The 12500-nt window shown below is 43.2% G+C and overlaps 2 non-coding genes across 2 annotated transcripts in view; both read right to left on the bottom strand.

Annotated features, from left to right (window-relative positions):
- The window catches only part of LOC126877470 (5.8S ribosomal RNA), a 155-nt gene extending 127 nt beyond the window's left edge, over window positions 1-28 (bottom strand). The window contains exon 1 of the ribosomal RNA XR_007695054.1: window positions 1-28. This exon is cut by the window's left edge and continues 127 nt beyond it. This is a non-coding gene — a ribosomal RNA (5.8S ribosomal RNA).
- Window positions 29-3408: 3380 nt separating this feature from the next.
- On the bottom strand, window positions 3409-5331 carry LOC126877465 (small subunit ribosomal RNA). The gene has a single exon (XR_007695050.1). It is a non-coding gene; the product is annotated as a small subunit ribosomal RNA (ribosomal RNA).
- Window positions 5332-12500: the final 7169 nt, after the last annotated feature.

Genomic DNA, 12500 nt, shown 5'->3' with positions numbered 1-12500 from the left:
CGAGCCAAGTGATCCACCGTTCAGGGTAATCTTTTATAAATTTACAACAGTTCAATACTCAAATGTACTCTTCTCGGTTCTAGCGAAGCCGAGTTCCGTCACGTTCGACCAACGGGAATCGAACGCGCAGAAGTCGCCATAGGATTGACGACACAAAAACGTTCGAAAAAAAAAGAAAACGACGAACGCGCGAAGATACGCGCGTTCGCCGGCCGGGCGTAAAGTACATTATGATATATAACAACCATCGAGATCGAAGCTCCGTTCGTCAGGAAACGACGGGGATATATACACCCGATTCTGAATCCTCTGTACAGCACACGATCTCGCGAACGAGTAAGCACGGTGGCTAGCCCATGTTATATATGTGTTTGATTCTACTCTCTCGTCCAATTATTCAAGAAACAGCGCGCGTGCATCTCTCCATCGTTCGGGTGATAGTAAAGATTCGATGGGATTCGCGCGGCCGTCCGCCTCGAGCGGTCTTTCGTCCCAATATCCAGAAGCAGAGTTTGAAAAACTCTAGCGACGGCACGGGTGTCCGACTCACGACATCGAGGTTTCGAAGCCGGCGATCCCCTCCGAACGGATGGCGACCACGCGACCGACTGAAAGCATGAAAAATCGACGAAAGATAGAACACATCTCCGTTCGGGTGGTGTTTTTTCTTTAAAAAAAAAAAAAAACAAAAATTCGATGGGACTCGCAGCCATCGTCCTCGCGCGGTCTTTCGTCCCGATATCCAGAAGCAGAGTTTGAAAAACTCTAGCGACGGCACGGGTGTCCGACTCACGACAACGAGGATAGACAGCCGGTCCCCTCCGAACGGGTTATGCGACGATAAACTCGATGAAACTTTAGTCTCGTTCAGGTAGTGTGTGTCTTGTAAATCAAAAATTCGATGGGACACGCATCCATCGTCCTCGCGCGGTCTTTCGTCCCAACATCCAGAAGCAGAGTTTGAAAAACTCTAGCGACGGCACGGGTGTCCGACTCACGACAACGAGGATAGACAGCCGGTCCCCTCTGAACGGTATATTATATATGAGATGATAGACGACAAACTGGATGAAACTTTAAGTCTCGTTCAGGTAGTGTGTAAATCAAAAATTCGATGGGACTCGCATCCGTCGTCCTCGCGCGGTCTTTCGTCCCGATATCCAGAAGCAGAGTTTGAAAAACTCTAGCGACGGCACGGGTGTCCGACTCACGACAACGAGGAAAGACAGCCGGTCCCCTCTGAACGGTATATTATATGAAACTTTAAGTCTCGTTCAGGTAGTGTGTAAGTCAAAAATTCGATGGGACTCGCATCCGTCGTCCTCGCGCGGTCTTTCGTCCCGATATCCAGAAGCAGAGTTTGAAAAACTCTAGCGACGGCACGGGTGTCCGACTCACGACAACGAGGATAGACAGCCGGTCCCCTCTGAACGGTATATTATATATGCGATGATAGACGACAAACTGGATGAAACTTTAAGTCTCGTTCAGGTAGTGTGTAAATAAAAAATTCGATGGGACTCGCATCCGTCGTCCTCGCGCGGTCTTTCGTCCCGATATCCAGAAGCAGAGTTTGAAAAACTCTAGCGACGGCACGGGTGTCCGACTCACGACAACGAGGAAAGACAGCCGGTCCCCTCTGAACGGTATATTATATGAAACTTTAAGTCTCGTTCAGGTAGTGTGTAAGTCAAAAATTCGATGGGACTCGCATCCGTCGTCCTCGCGCGGTCTTTCGTCCCGATATCCAGAAGCAGAGTTTGAAAAACTCTAGCGACGGCACGGGTGTCCGACTCACGACAACGAGGATAGACAGCCGGTCCCCTCTGAACGGTATATAATATGAAACTTTAAGTCTCGTTCAGGTAGTGTGTAAGTCAAAAATTCGATGGGACTCGCATCCGTCGTCCTCGCGCGGTCTTTCGTCCCGATATCCAGAAGCAGAGTTTGAAAAACTCTAGCGACGGCACGGGTGTCCGACTCACGACAACGAGGATAGACAGCCGGTCCCCTCTGAACGGTATATAATATACATTATGCGACGGTAGACGATCAACTAGACGAAACTTTAGTCTCGTTCAGGTGGTGTAAAAAAAATTCGATGGGATACGCACGCACGGCTGTCGTCGTCCTCGAGCGGTCTTTCGTCCCAATATCCAGAAGCAGAGTTTGAAAAACTCTAGCGACGGCACGGGTGTCCGACTCACGACATCGAGGCTTCGAAGCCGGCGGCGTTCCCCTCTGAACGAACTTCGGCTAGACTAGTTACGAATCGTTGCTACACATCGTCTTCATCGTCGTCGTCGTCGACATCGACATCATCATCATATCATCATCATCATCATCATCATCGGTCATCGTCGCATAGCGGGCCAACATCCACGCGATGCGTCTTCGTTCTAGGTTACCCGATCCACGAGTATGTTACACGTGGTTTCGTTATTTCGAACGAAACGACATACGAAGAGCACACGCCCTTTGGGTAGGAAGCACGTTTCGAGAACGACGAGAGTTTCGATGAAAGAGACGAGAGAAGTCGACGCAGAAGGTATCCATGGATCTTCGAAGAGAACCTTCGAAGATGTATATCGGTATCCTTTCGCTCTGCGCGACTCGCTACAAGTTCTTTCGCTCTCGTCGACTCGTTCTAGACGCTTCGTTCGATCCCAAAGAGGAGTCTTCGATATGTCCCGTTGCTAGGAGGAGAACAAACGCAACACAGACCACGAAACATAGAAGAGAATAGGCGAGCATGATCACTCCGACACGAGGCACTTTAGAGATTTTCTTATTAGTTTGCATGGACTTTTATATTTCGTTTGTACGGTTTCCACGATGCAAATACGAAATACGAGATCGTGACGGCGGGTCTTTCTGTGTACGGCCTCTCGCAGGCGCCACGACTGCATTTCTCTTTACACCTGGTTTCCATCGTAATTTTTTCGTTTGATATCGAGCCTTAACTTTTGTTGGCTCTTTCGAAGCTAGAGTTCCCTTTTATTAGAATTTCATATATATATATATATTATATGTTATATGTTTTATTCGGAGACGGCGGGTCTTTCTGTTTACGACCTCACGCAGGCGCCTCGAATAAGTTTCATTCGCATTTCGTTTTTATACTTGTATATATATATCTCTTCATCCCGATGATCGAGAGAGAGTGCCACCTTCTCTTCGTATAATTCCGTAGCTGGAGGGTCGTCTCCTCCTTAAGAATATTTCTATTCGTGCCAACGGAGGTTGCCAAGCTCCCTGGCGTTTTCGTTTGTTAAAGTATATAGCTTGTTAATACGTCGTATATACTTTCGTCGATACAGGAGGAGTACGGCTCCTTACCGACCATTGTGATATATATTTCATAGTTTTTATATGTGTTCAAGTCAAATTCTTTTGGTATCGTATCGTTAATGATCCTTCCGCAGGTTCACCTACGGAAACCTTGTTACGACTTTTACTTCCTCTAAATGATCAAGTTTGGTCATCTTCCCGGTAACATCGGCAATGCTTATCACATTGGCCGCGCACCAGTCCGAAGACCTCACTAAATCATTCAATCGGTAGTAGCGACGGGCGGTGTGTACAAAGGGCAGGGACGTAATCAACGCGAGCTTATGACTCGCGCTTACTGGGAATTCCTCGTTCATGGGGAATAATTGCAAGCCCCAATCCCTAGCACGAAGGAGGTTCAGCGGGTTACCCGGGCCTTTCGGCCAGGGAAAACACGCTGATTCCTTCAGTGTAGCGCGCGTGCGGCCCAGAACATCTAAGGGCATCACAGACCTGTTATTGCTCAATCTCGTGCGGCTAGAAGCCGCCTGTTCCTCTAAGAAGATTTGTTTGTACGTTGGTAGTAAAAACCCACCGACCGAAGCCGGGGGCCTTCGAGATACCATAAGTTACGTCTATTTAGCAGGCTAGAGTCTCGTTCGTTATCGGAATTAACCAGACAAATCGCTCCACCAACTAAGAACGGCCATGCACCACCACCCACCGAATCAAGAAAGAGCTATCAATCTGTCAATCCTTCCGGTGTCCGGGCCTGGTGAGGTTTCCCGTGTTGAGTCAAATTAAGCCGCAGGCTCCACTCCTGGTGGTGCCCTTCCGTCAATTCCTTTAAGTTTCAGCTTTGCAACCATACTTCCCCCGGAACCCAAAAGCTTTGGTTTCCCGGAAGCTGCCCGCCGAGTCATCGGAGGAACTTCGGCGGATCGCTGGCTGGCATCGTTTATGGTTAGAACTAGGGCGGTATCTGATCGCCTTCGAACCTCTAACTTTCGTTCTTGATTAATGAAAACATTTTTGGCAAATGCTTTCGCTTCTGTCCGTCTTGCGACGATCCAAGAATTTCACCTCTAACGTCGCAATACGAATGCCCCCATCTGTCCCTATTAATCATTACCTCGGGGCTCCGAAAACCAACAAAATAGAACCGAGGTCCTATTCCATTATTCCATGCACACAGTATTCAGGCGAAGGTAGCCTGCTTTAAGCACTCTAATTTGTTCAAAGTAAACGTATCGGCCCACCTCGACACTCAGTGAAGAGCACCGCGATGGGATATTAGTTGGACCGCCCGCGAGGAGCTAAGCCCACCGATAGGACGTACCACATAATGCCAGTTAAACACCGCGAGCGGTGAACCGACACTGTGACACACAGATTCAACTACGAGCTTTTTAACCGCAACAACTTTAATATACGCTATTGGAGCTGGAATTACCGCGGCTGCTGGCACCAGACTTGCCCTCCAATTGGTCCTCGTTAAAGGATTTAAAGTGTACTCATTCCGATTACGGGGCCTCGGATGAGTCCCGTATCGTTATTTTTCGTCACTACCTCCCCGTGCCGGGAGTGGGTAATTTGCGCGCCTGCTGCCTTCCTTGGATGTGGTAGCTGTTTCTCAGGCTCCCTCTCCGGAATCGAACCCTGATTCCCCGTTACCCGTTACAACCATGGTAGGCGCAGAACCTACCATCGACAGTTGATAAGGCAGACATTTGAAAGATGCGTCGCCGGTGCTAGATGACCATGCGATCAGCACAAAGTTATTCAGAGTCACCAAAACAAACGATGGACGGACAGACGAGCCATCCGCCACCGATTGGTTTTGATCTAATAAAAGCATTCCTACCATCTCTGGTCGGAATCTGTTTGCATGTATTAGCTCTAGAATTACCACAGTTATCCAAGTAAATGTAGGTATGATCTAAGAAACCATAACTGATTTAATGAGCCATTCGCGGTTTCACCTTAATGCGGCATGTACTGAGACATGCATGGCTTAATCTTTGAGACAAGCATATGACTACTGGCAGGATCAACCAGGGATCTTATTCGTATAACAATTCTTATAAATTTCGTTTAAGTTCTCTTCGTGTCGTAGGTGGGACGTAAGCACCGTACGACGAGACTTTTCGTTCTTAAGATAGATATATTATAAAATATATCTCCTAGCGACGTTCGAGATACACCCATAGTTCAGTAATAATCTTCGAACGCCGCTCGCAGCCACTTTGTAATTCTCAACTCCACCTCCTCTCTTCTCTCTCTCTCTTTCTCATAGTCTTATATAAAATGTTTAGAATCGTACTTCTAAAGGAACATTTCCATAATGCTGTCTTCGTGTAAAAAGACTTATTAGAATATCTTAGCGGTAAAGCACGTATACGCACCTCACGCTGAACGAACAAGCGCGTATCCCAGTGCGTCGCGCTGGACATACCGTAAGAATATTCTTTCAATCGGTAGAACATTTTCGGCAGAAGACATACTACGCAAAGATAGTACGCTCCTACCGCCTCATCGGATACTTCTGCGAAAGCAGAAGTTTTTATAGAAAGCAGACGGTTATACTCTTTTGAATGAATCGATGCTCAGTTAGTACAAGCACACACGCATCTAACAATTTTTGTTAGAATACGTACACACAGGTCACCAGCTTCCCGACTCAGGGGAACCTTGCCACGATATTTGGTCATTACGTCCAGGACAGCGACCCGCGGCGCAGCAGTGTAGAGAAAAAACCAGAACGAGAACGGAGGAACAGTCGAGAAATAGCGTAAAATACACTAAGACTCGAGGAGCGGTGACTGAATTCTCAACCGAGGCCGTAGAATAGCCACGCGCTCAACGCTGTTCCGACCGAACCGTCCGGCTCGACGTCTCTCTTATAGATACGAAAGCGCCAGCCGGAAGGCCGGCGCCGGCCGGGCTAGCGGCCGCGCGCTTACGGTGCAAAACCTCCGTAGCAACGTACCGTTCGGAAGGGACGCTGGAACTTAGTCTCGCGAACGCTCGATCACTACTATACAAAGCCAATATCCAACCATCGAAATACATTACCAGACGTTTTATTAACATAATAGAAATGCATTTTTACCAAAAAATTAATTTTTTTTTTCACCGAAAAATTGCATCAGTAAACATACTCTTTTATCGAATACGGACAAAAAATAAGTTTATAATCAATTACAATACGTTAAAATAAGTAGAAATATGCAAAAAAATATATACCTTGTAACGTTAATTAACGAAAAAATTAGAAAAATATCCCAGTCGTGTCAGTTCGACGAACGCTAATTTTTTGAAAAAATCGATAAAAATGTTTAATCCCGACGTATTTAATAGAGATAGAACGATTCCCGTAAAAAAATTTATACCTTGTAACGCTTTTTAACGAATAAACTCGAAAAAACTTTTTCGCGCTCGGAATTTTTCTAAGTCCCAACGTACCGGCTCGGAATTTTTCTATGTTCCAACGACCGGTCGTGTCGGTCCAAACGTTTTTATATCCGTCTGCCGACGATATAAACGCTTAATCCCGACGTATTTTATCGAGTTATAACGATTTCTTGAAAAATATTCGTACGTTATAACGCTTTTTAACGAATTAATCGAAAAAGAGTGTTCGGTCCGAAAATTTTCTAAGTACGAACGACCGGCCGCATAGGTCCGTTTTTAAAAATCGTTCTCGGACGGAAATAAACCATTAATCCCGACGTATTTCGTCGAGTTACGTCGATTTATGCAAAAAAATTCATACCTTGTAACGCTTTTTAACGAATAAACTCGAAAAAACTTTTTCGCCCTCGGAATTTTTCTAAGTCCCAACGTACCGGCTCGGAATTTTTCTATGTTCCAACGACCGGTCGTGTCGGTCCAAACGTTTTTATATCCGTCTGCCGACGATATAAACGCTTAATCCCGACGTATTTTATCGAGTTATAACGATTTCTTGAAAAATATTCGTACGTTATAACGCTTTTTAACGAATTAATCGAAAAAGAGTGTTCGGTCCGAAAATTTTCTAAGTACGAACGACCGGCCGCATAGGTCCGTTTTTAAAAATCGTTCTCGGACGGAAATAAACCATTAATCCCGACGTATTTCGTCGAGTTACGTCGATTTATGCAAAAAAATTCATACCTTGTAACGCTTTTTAACGAATAAACTCGAAAAAACTTTTTCGCCCTCGGAATTTTTCTAAGTCCCAACGTACCGGCTCGGAATTTTTCTATGTTCCAACGACCGGTCGTGTCGGTCCAAACGTTTTTATATCCGTCTGCCGACGATATAAACGCTTAATCCCGACGTATTTTATCGAGTTATAACGATTTCTTGAAAAATATTCGTACGTTATAACGCTTTTTAACGAATTAATCGAAAAAGAGTGTTCGGTCCGAAAATTTTCTAAGTACGAACGACCGGCCGCATAGGTCCGTTTTTAAAAATCGTTCTCGGACGGAAATAAACCATTAATCCCGACGTATTTCGTCGAGTTACGTCGATTTATGCAAAAAAATTCATACCTTGTAACGCTTTTTAACGAATAAACTCGAAAAAACTTTTTCGCCCTCGGAATTTTTCTAAGTCCCAACGTACCGGCTCGGAATTTTTCTATGTTCCAACGACCGGTCGTGTCGGTCCAAACGTTTTTATATCCGTCTGCCGACGATATAAACGCTTAATCCCGACGTATTTTATCGAGTTATAACGATTTCTTGAAAAATATTCGTACGTTATAACGCTTTTTAACGAATTAATCGAAAAAGAGTGTTCGGTCCGAAAATTTTCTAAGTACGAACGACCGGCCGCATAGGTCCGTTTTTAAAAATCGTTCTCGGACGGAAATAAACCATTAATCCCGACGTATTTCGTCGAGTTACGTCGATTTATGCAAAAAAATTCATACCTTGTAACGCTTTTTAACGAATAAACTCGAAAAAACTTTTTCGCCCTCGGAATTTTTCTAAGTCCCAACGTACCGGCTCGGAATTTTTCTATGTTCCAACGACCGGTCGTGTCGGTCCAAACGTTTTTATATCCGTCTGCCGACGATATAAACGCTTAATCCCGACGTATTTTATCGAGTTATAACGATTTCTTGAAAAATATTCGTACGTTATAACGCTTTTTAACGAATTAATCGAAAAAGAGTGTTCGGTCCGAAAATTTTCTAAGTACGAACGACCGGCCGCATAGGTCCGTTTTTAAAAATCGTTCTCGGACGGAAATAAACCATTAATCCCGACGTATTTCGTCGAGTTACGTCGATTTATGCAAAAAAATTCATACCTTGTAACGCTTTTTAACGAATAAACTCGAAAAAACTTTTTCGCCCTCGGAATTTTTCTAAGTCCCAACGTACCGGCTCGGAATTTTTCTATGTTCCAACGACCGGTCGTGTCGGTCCAAACGTTTTTATATCCGTCTGCCGACGATATAAACGCTTAATCCCGACGTATTTTATCGAGTTATAACGATTTCTTGAAAAATATTCGTACGTTATAACGCTTTTTAACGAATTAATCGAAAAAGAGTGTTCGGTCCGAAAATTTTCTAAGTACGAACGACCGGCCGCATAGGTCCGTTTTTAAAAATCGTTCTCGGACGGAAATAAACCATTAATCCCGACGTATTTCGTCGAGTTACGTCGATTTATGCAAAAAAATTCATACCTTGTAACGCTTTTTAACGAATAAACTCGAAAAAACTTTTTCGCGCTCGGAATTTTTCTAAGTCCCAACGTACCGGCTCGGAATTTTTCTATGTTCCAACGACCGGTCGTGTCGGTCCAAACGTTTTTATATCCGTCTGCCGACGATATAAACGCTTAATCCCGACGTATTTTATCGAGTTATAACGATTTCTTGAAAAATATTCGTACGTTATAACGCTTTTTAACGAATTAATCGAAAAAGAGTGTTCGGTCCGAAAATTTTCTAAGTACGAACGACCGGCCGCATAGGTCCGTTTTTAAAAATCGTTCTCGGACGGAAATAAACCATTAATCCCGACGTATTTCGTCGAGTTACGTCGATTTATGCAAAAAAATTCATACCTTGTAACGCTTTTTAACGAATAAACTCGAAAAAACTTTTTCGCCCTCGGAATTTTTCTAAGTCCCAACGTACCGGCTCGGAATTTTTCTATGTTCCAACGACCGGTCGTGTCGGTCCAAACGTTTTTATATCCGTCTGCCGACGATATAAACGCTTAATCCCGACGTATTTTATCGAGTTATAACGATTTCTTGAAAAATATTCGTACGTTATAACGCTTTTTAACGAATTAATCGAAAAAGAGTGTTCGGTCCGAAAATTTTCTAAGTACGAACGACCGGCCGCATAGGTCCGTTTTTAAAAATCGTTCTCGGACGGAAATAAACCATTAATCCCGACGTATTTCGTCGAGTTACGTCGATTTATGCAAAAAAATTCATACCTTGTAACGCTTTTTAACGAATAAACTCGAAAAAACTTTTTCGCCCTCGGAATTTTTCTAAGTCCCAACGTACCGGCTCGGAATTTTTCTATGTTCCAACGACCGGTCGTGTCGGTCCAAACGTTTTTATATCCGTCTGCCGACGATATAAACGCTTAATCCCGACGTATTTTATCGAGTTATAACGATTTCTTGAAAAATATTCGTACGTTATAACGCTTTTTAACGAATTAATCGAAAAAGAGTGTTCGGTCCGAAAATTTTCTAAGTACGAACGACCGGCCGCATAGGTCCGTTTTTAAAAATCGTTCTCGGACGGAAATAAACCATTAATCCCGACGTATTTCGTCGAGTTACGTCGATTTATGCAAAAAAATTCATACCTTGTAACGCTTTTTAACGAATAAACTCGAAAAAACTTTTTCGCGCTCGGAATTTTTCTAAGTCCCAACGTACCGGCTCGGAATTTTTCTATGTTCCAACGACCGGTCGTGTCGGTCCAAACGTTTTTATATCCGTCTGCCGACGATATAAACGCTTAATCCCGACGTATTTTATCGAGTTATAACGATTTCTTGAAAAATATTCGTACGTTATAACGCTTTTTAACGAATTAATCGAAAAAGAGTGTTCGGTCCGAAAATTTTCTAAGTACGAACGACCGGCCGCATAGGTCCGTTTTTAAAAATCGTTCTCGGACGGAAATAAACCATTAATCCCGACGTATTTCGTCGAGTTACGTCGATTTATGCAAAAAAATTCATACCTTGTAACGCTTTTTAACGAATAAACTCGAAAAAACTTTTTCGCCCTCGGAATTTTTCTAAGTCCCAACGTACCGGCTCGGAATTTTTCTATGTTCCAACGACCGGTCGTGTCGGTCCAAACGTTTTTATATCCGTCTGCCGACGATATAAACGCTTAATCCCGACGTATTTTATCGAGTTATAACGATTTCTTGAAAAATATTCGTACGTTATAACGCTTTTTAACGAATTAATCGAAAAAGAGTGTTCGGTCCGAAAATTTTCTAAGTACGAACGACCGGCCGCATAGGTCCGTTTTTAAAAATCGTTCTCGGACGGAAATAAACCATTAATCCCGACGTATTTCGTCGAGTTACGTCGATTTATGCAAAAAAATTCATACCTTGTAACGCTTTTTAACGAATAAACTCGAAAAAACTTTTTCGCCCTCGGAATTTTTCTAAGTCCCAACGTACCGGCTCGGAATTTTTCTATGTTCCAACGACCGGTCGTGTCGGTCCAAACGTTTTTATATCCGTCTGCCGACGATATAAACGCTTAATCCCGACGTATTTTATCGAGTTATAACGATTTCTTGAAAAATATTCGTACGTTATAACGCTTTTTAACGAATTAATCGAAAAAGAGTGTTCGGTCCGAAAATTTTCTAAGTACGAACGACCGGCCGCATAGGTCCGTTTTTAAAAATCGTTCTCGGACGGAAATAAACCATTAATCCCGACGTATTTCGTCGAGTTACGTCGATTTATGCAAAAAAATTCATACCTTGTAACGCTTTTTAACGAACAAAATCGAAAAAACTTTTTCGCCCTCGGAATTTTTCTAAGTCCCAACGTACCGGCTCGGAATTTTTCTATGTTCCAACGACCGGTCGTGTCGGTCCAAACGTTTTTATATCCGTCTGCCGACGATATAAACGCTTAATCCCGACGTATTTTATCGAGTTATAACGATTTCTTGAAAAATATTCGTACCTTCTAACACTTTTTAACGAGTTATTTGGAGGGGATCTTTCGGCCTTTTCGTAGCGGTGCGAAAAAATTCTAAGTTCCAACGTCCCGGTCACGTTGGTCCGGAGGATGAAATTTTTTAAAAAAATAAAGTGAAATCGTTACGTTCGACTAGATTTCGTCGATACGTAACGATTTCACACAAAATTTCGATACGTTATAACGCTTTTTGGCGAGTTATTTCGAGTTGAACATTCGGTACTTTCGTAACGGGGCGAAAAAATTCTAAGTTCCAACGTCCCGGTCACGTTGGTCCGGAGGATGAAATTTTTTAAAAAAATAAAGTGAAATCGCTACTTTCGACTAGATTTCGTCGAAACGTAACGATTTCACGCAAAATTTCGATACGTTATAACGCTTTTTGGCGAGTTATTTCGAGTTGAACTTTCGGTACTTTCGTAACGGTGCGAAAAAATTCTAAGTTCCAACGTCCCGGTCACGTTGGTCCGGAGGATGAAATTTTTTAAAAAAATAAAGTGAAATCGCTACTTTCGACTAGATTTCGTCGAAACGTAACGATTTCACGCAAAATTTCGATACGTTATAACGCTTTTTGGCGAGTTATTTCGAGTTGAACTTTCGGTACTTTCGTAACGGTGCGAAAAAATTCTAAGTTCCAACGTCCCGGTCACGTTGGTCCGGAGGATGAAATTTTTTAAAAAAATAAAGTGAAATCGCTACTTTCGACTAGATTTCGTCGATACGTAACGATTTCACGCAAAATTTCGATACGTTATAACGCTTTTTAGCGAGTTATTTCGAGTTGAACTTTCGGTACTTTCGTAACGGTGCGAAAAAATTCTAAGTTCCAACGTCCCGGTCACGTTGGTCCGGAGGATGAAATTTTTTAAAAAAATAAAGTGAAATCGCTACTTTCGACTAGATTTCGTCGAAACGTAACGATTTCACGCAAAATTTCGATACGTTATAACGCTTTTTGGCGAGTTATTTCGAGTTGAACTTTCGGTACTTTCGTAACGGTGCGAAAAAATTCTAA

This window comes from Bombus huntii, unplaced genomic scaffold, assembly GCF_024542735.1.
Source record: "Bombus huntii isolate Logan2020A unplaced genomic scaffold, iyBomHunt1.1 ctg00000173.1, whole genome shotgun sequence".
In the NCBI taxonomy this organism is placed as follows: domain Eukaryota; kingdom Metazoa; phylum Arthropoda; class Insecta; order Hymenoptera; family Apidae; genus Bombus; species Bombus huntii.
Note: the sequence above shows the minus strand (reverse complement) of the source record. Positions and strands in the feature narration are given on the sequence as shown.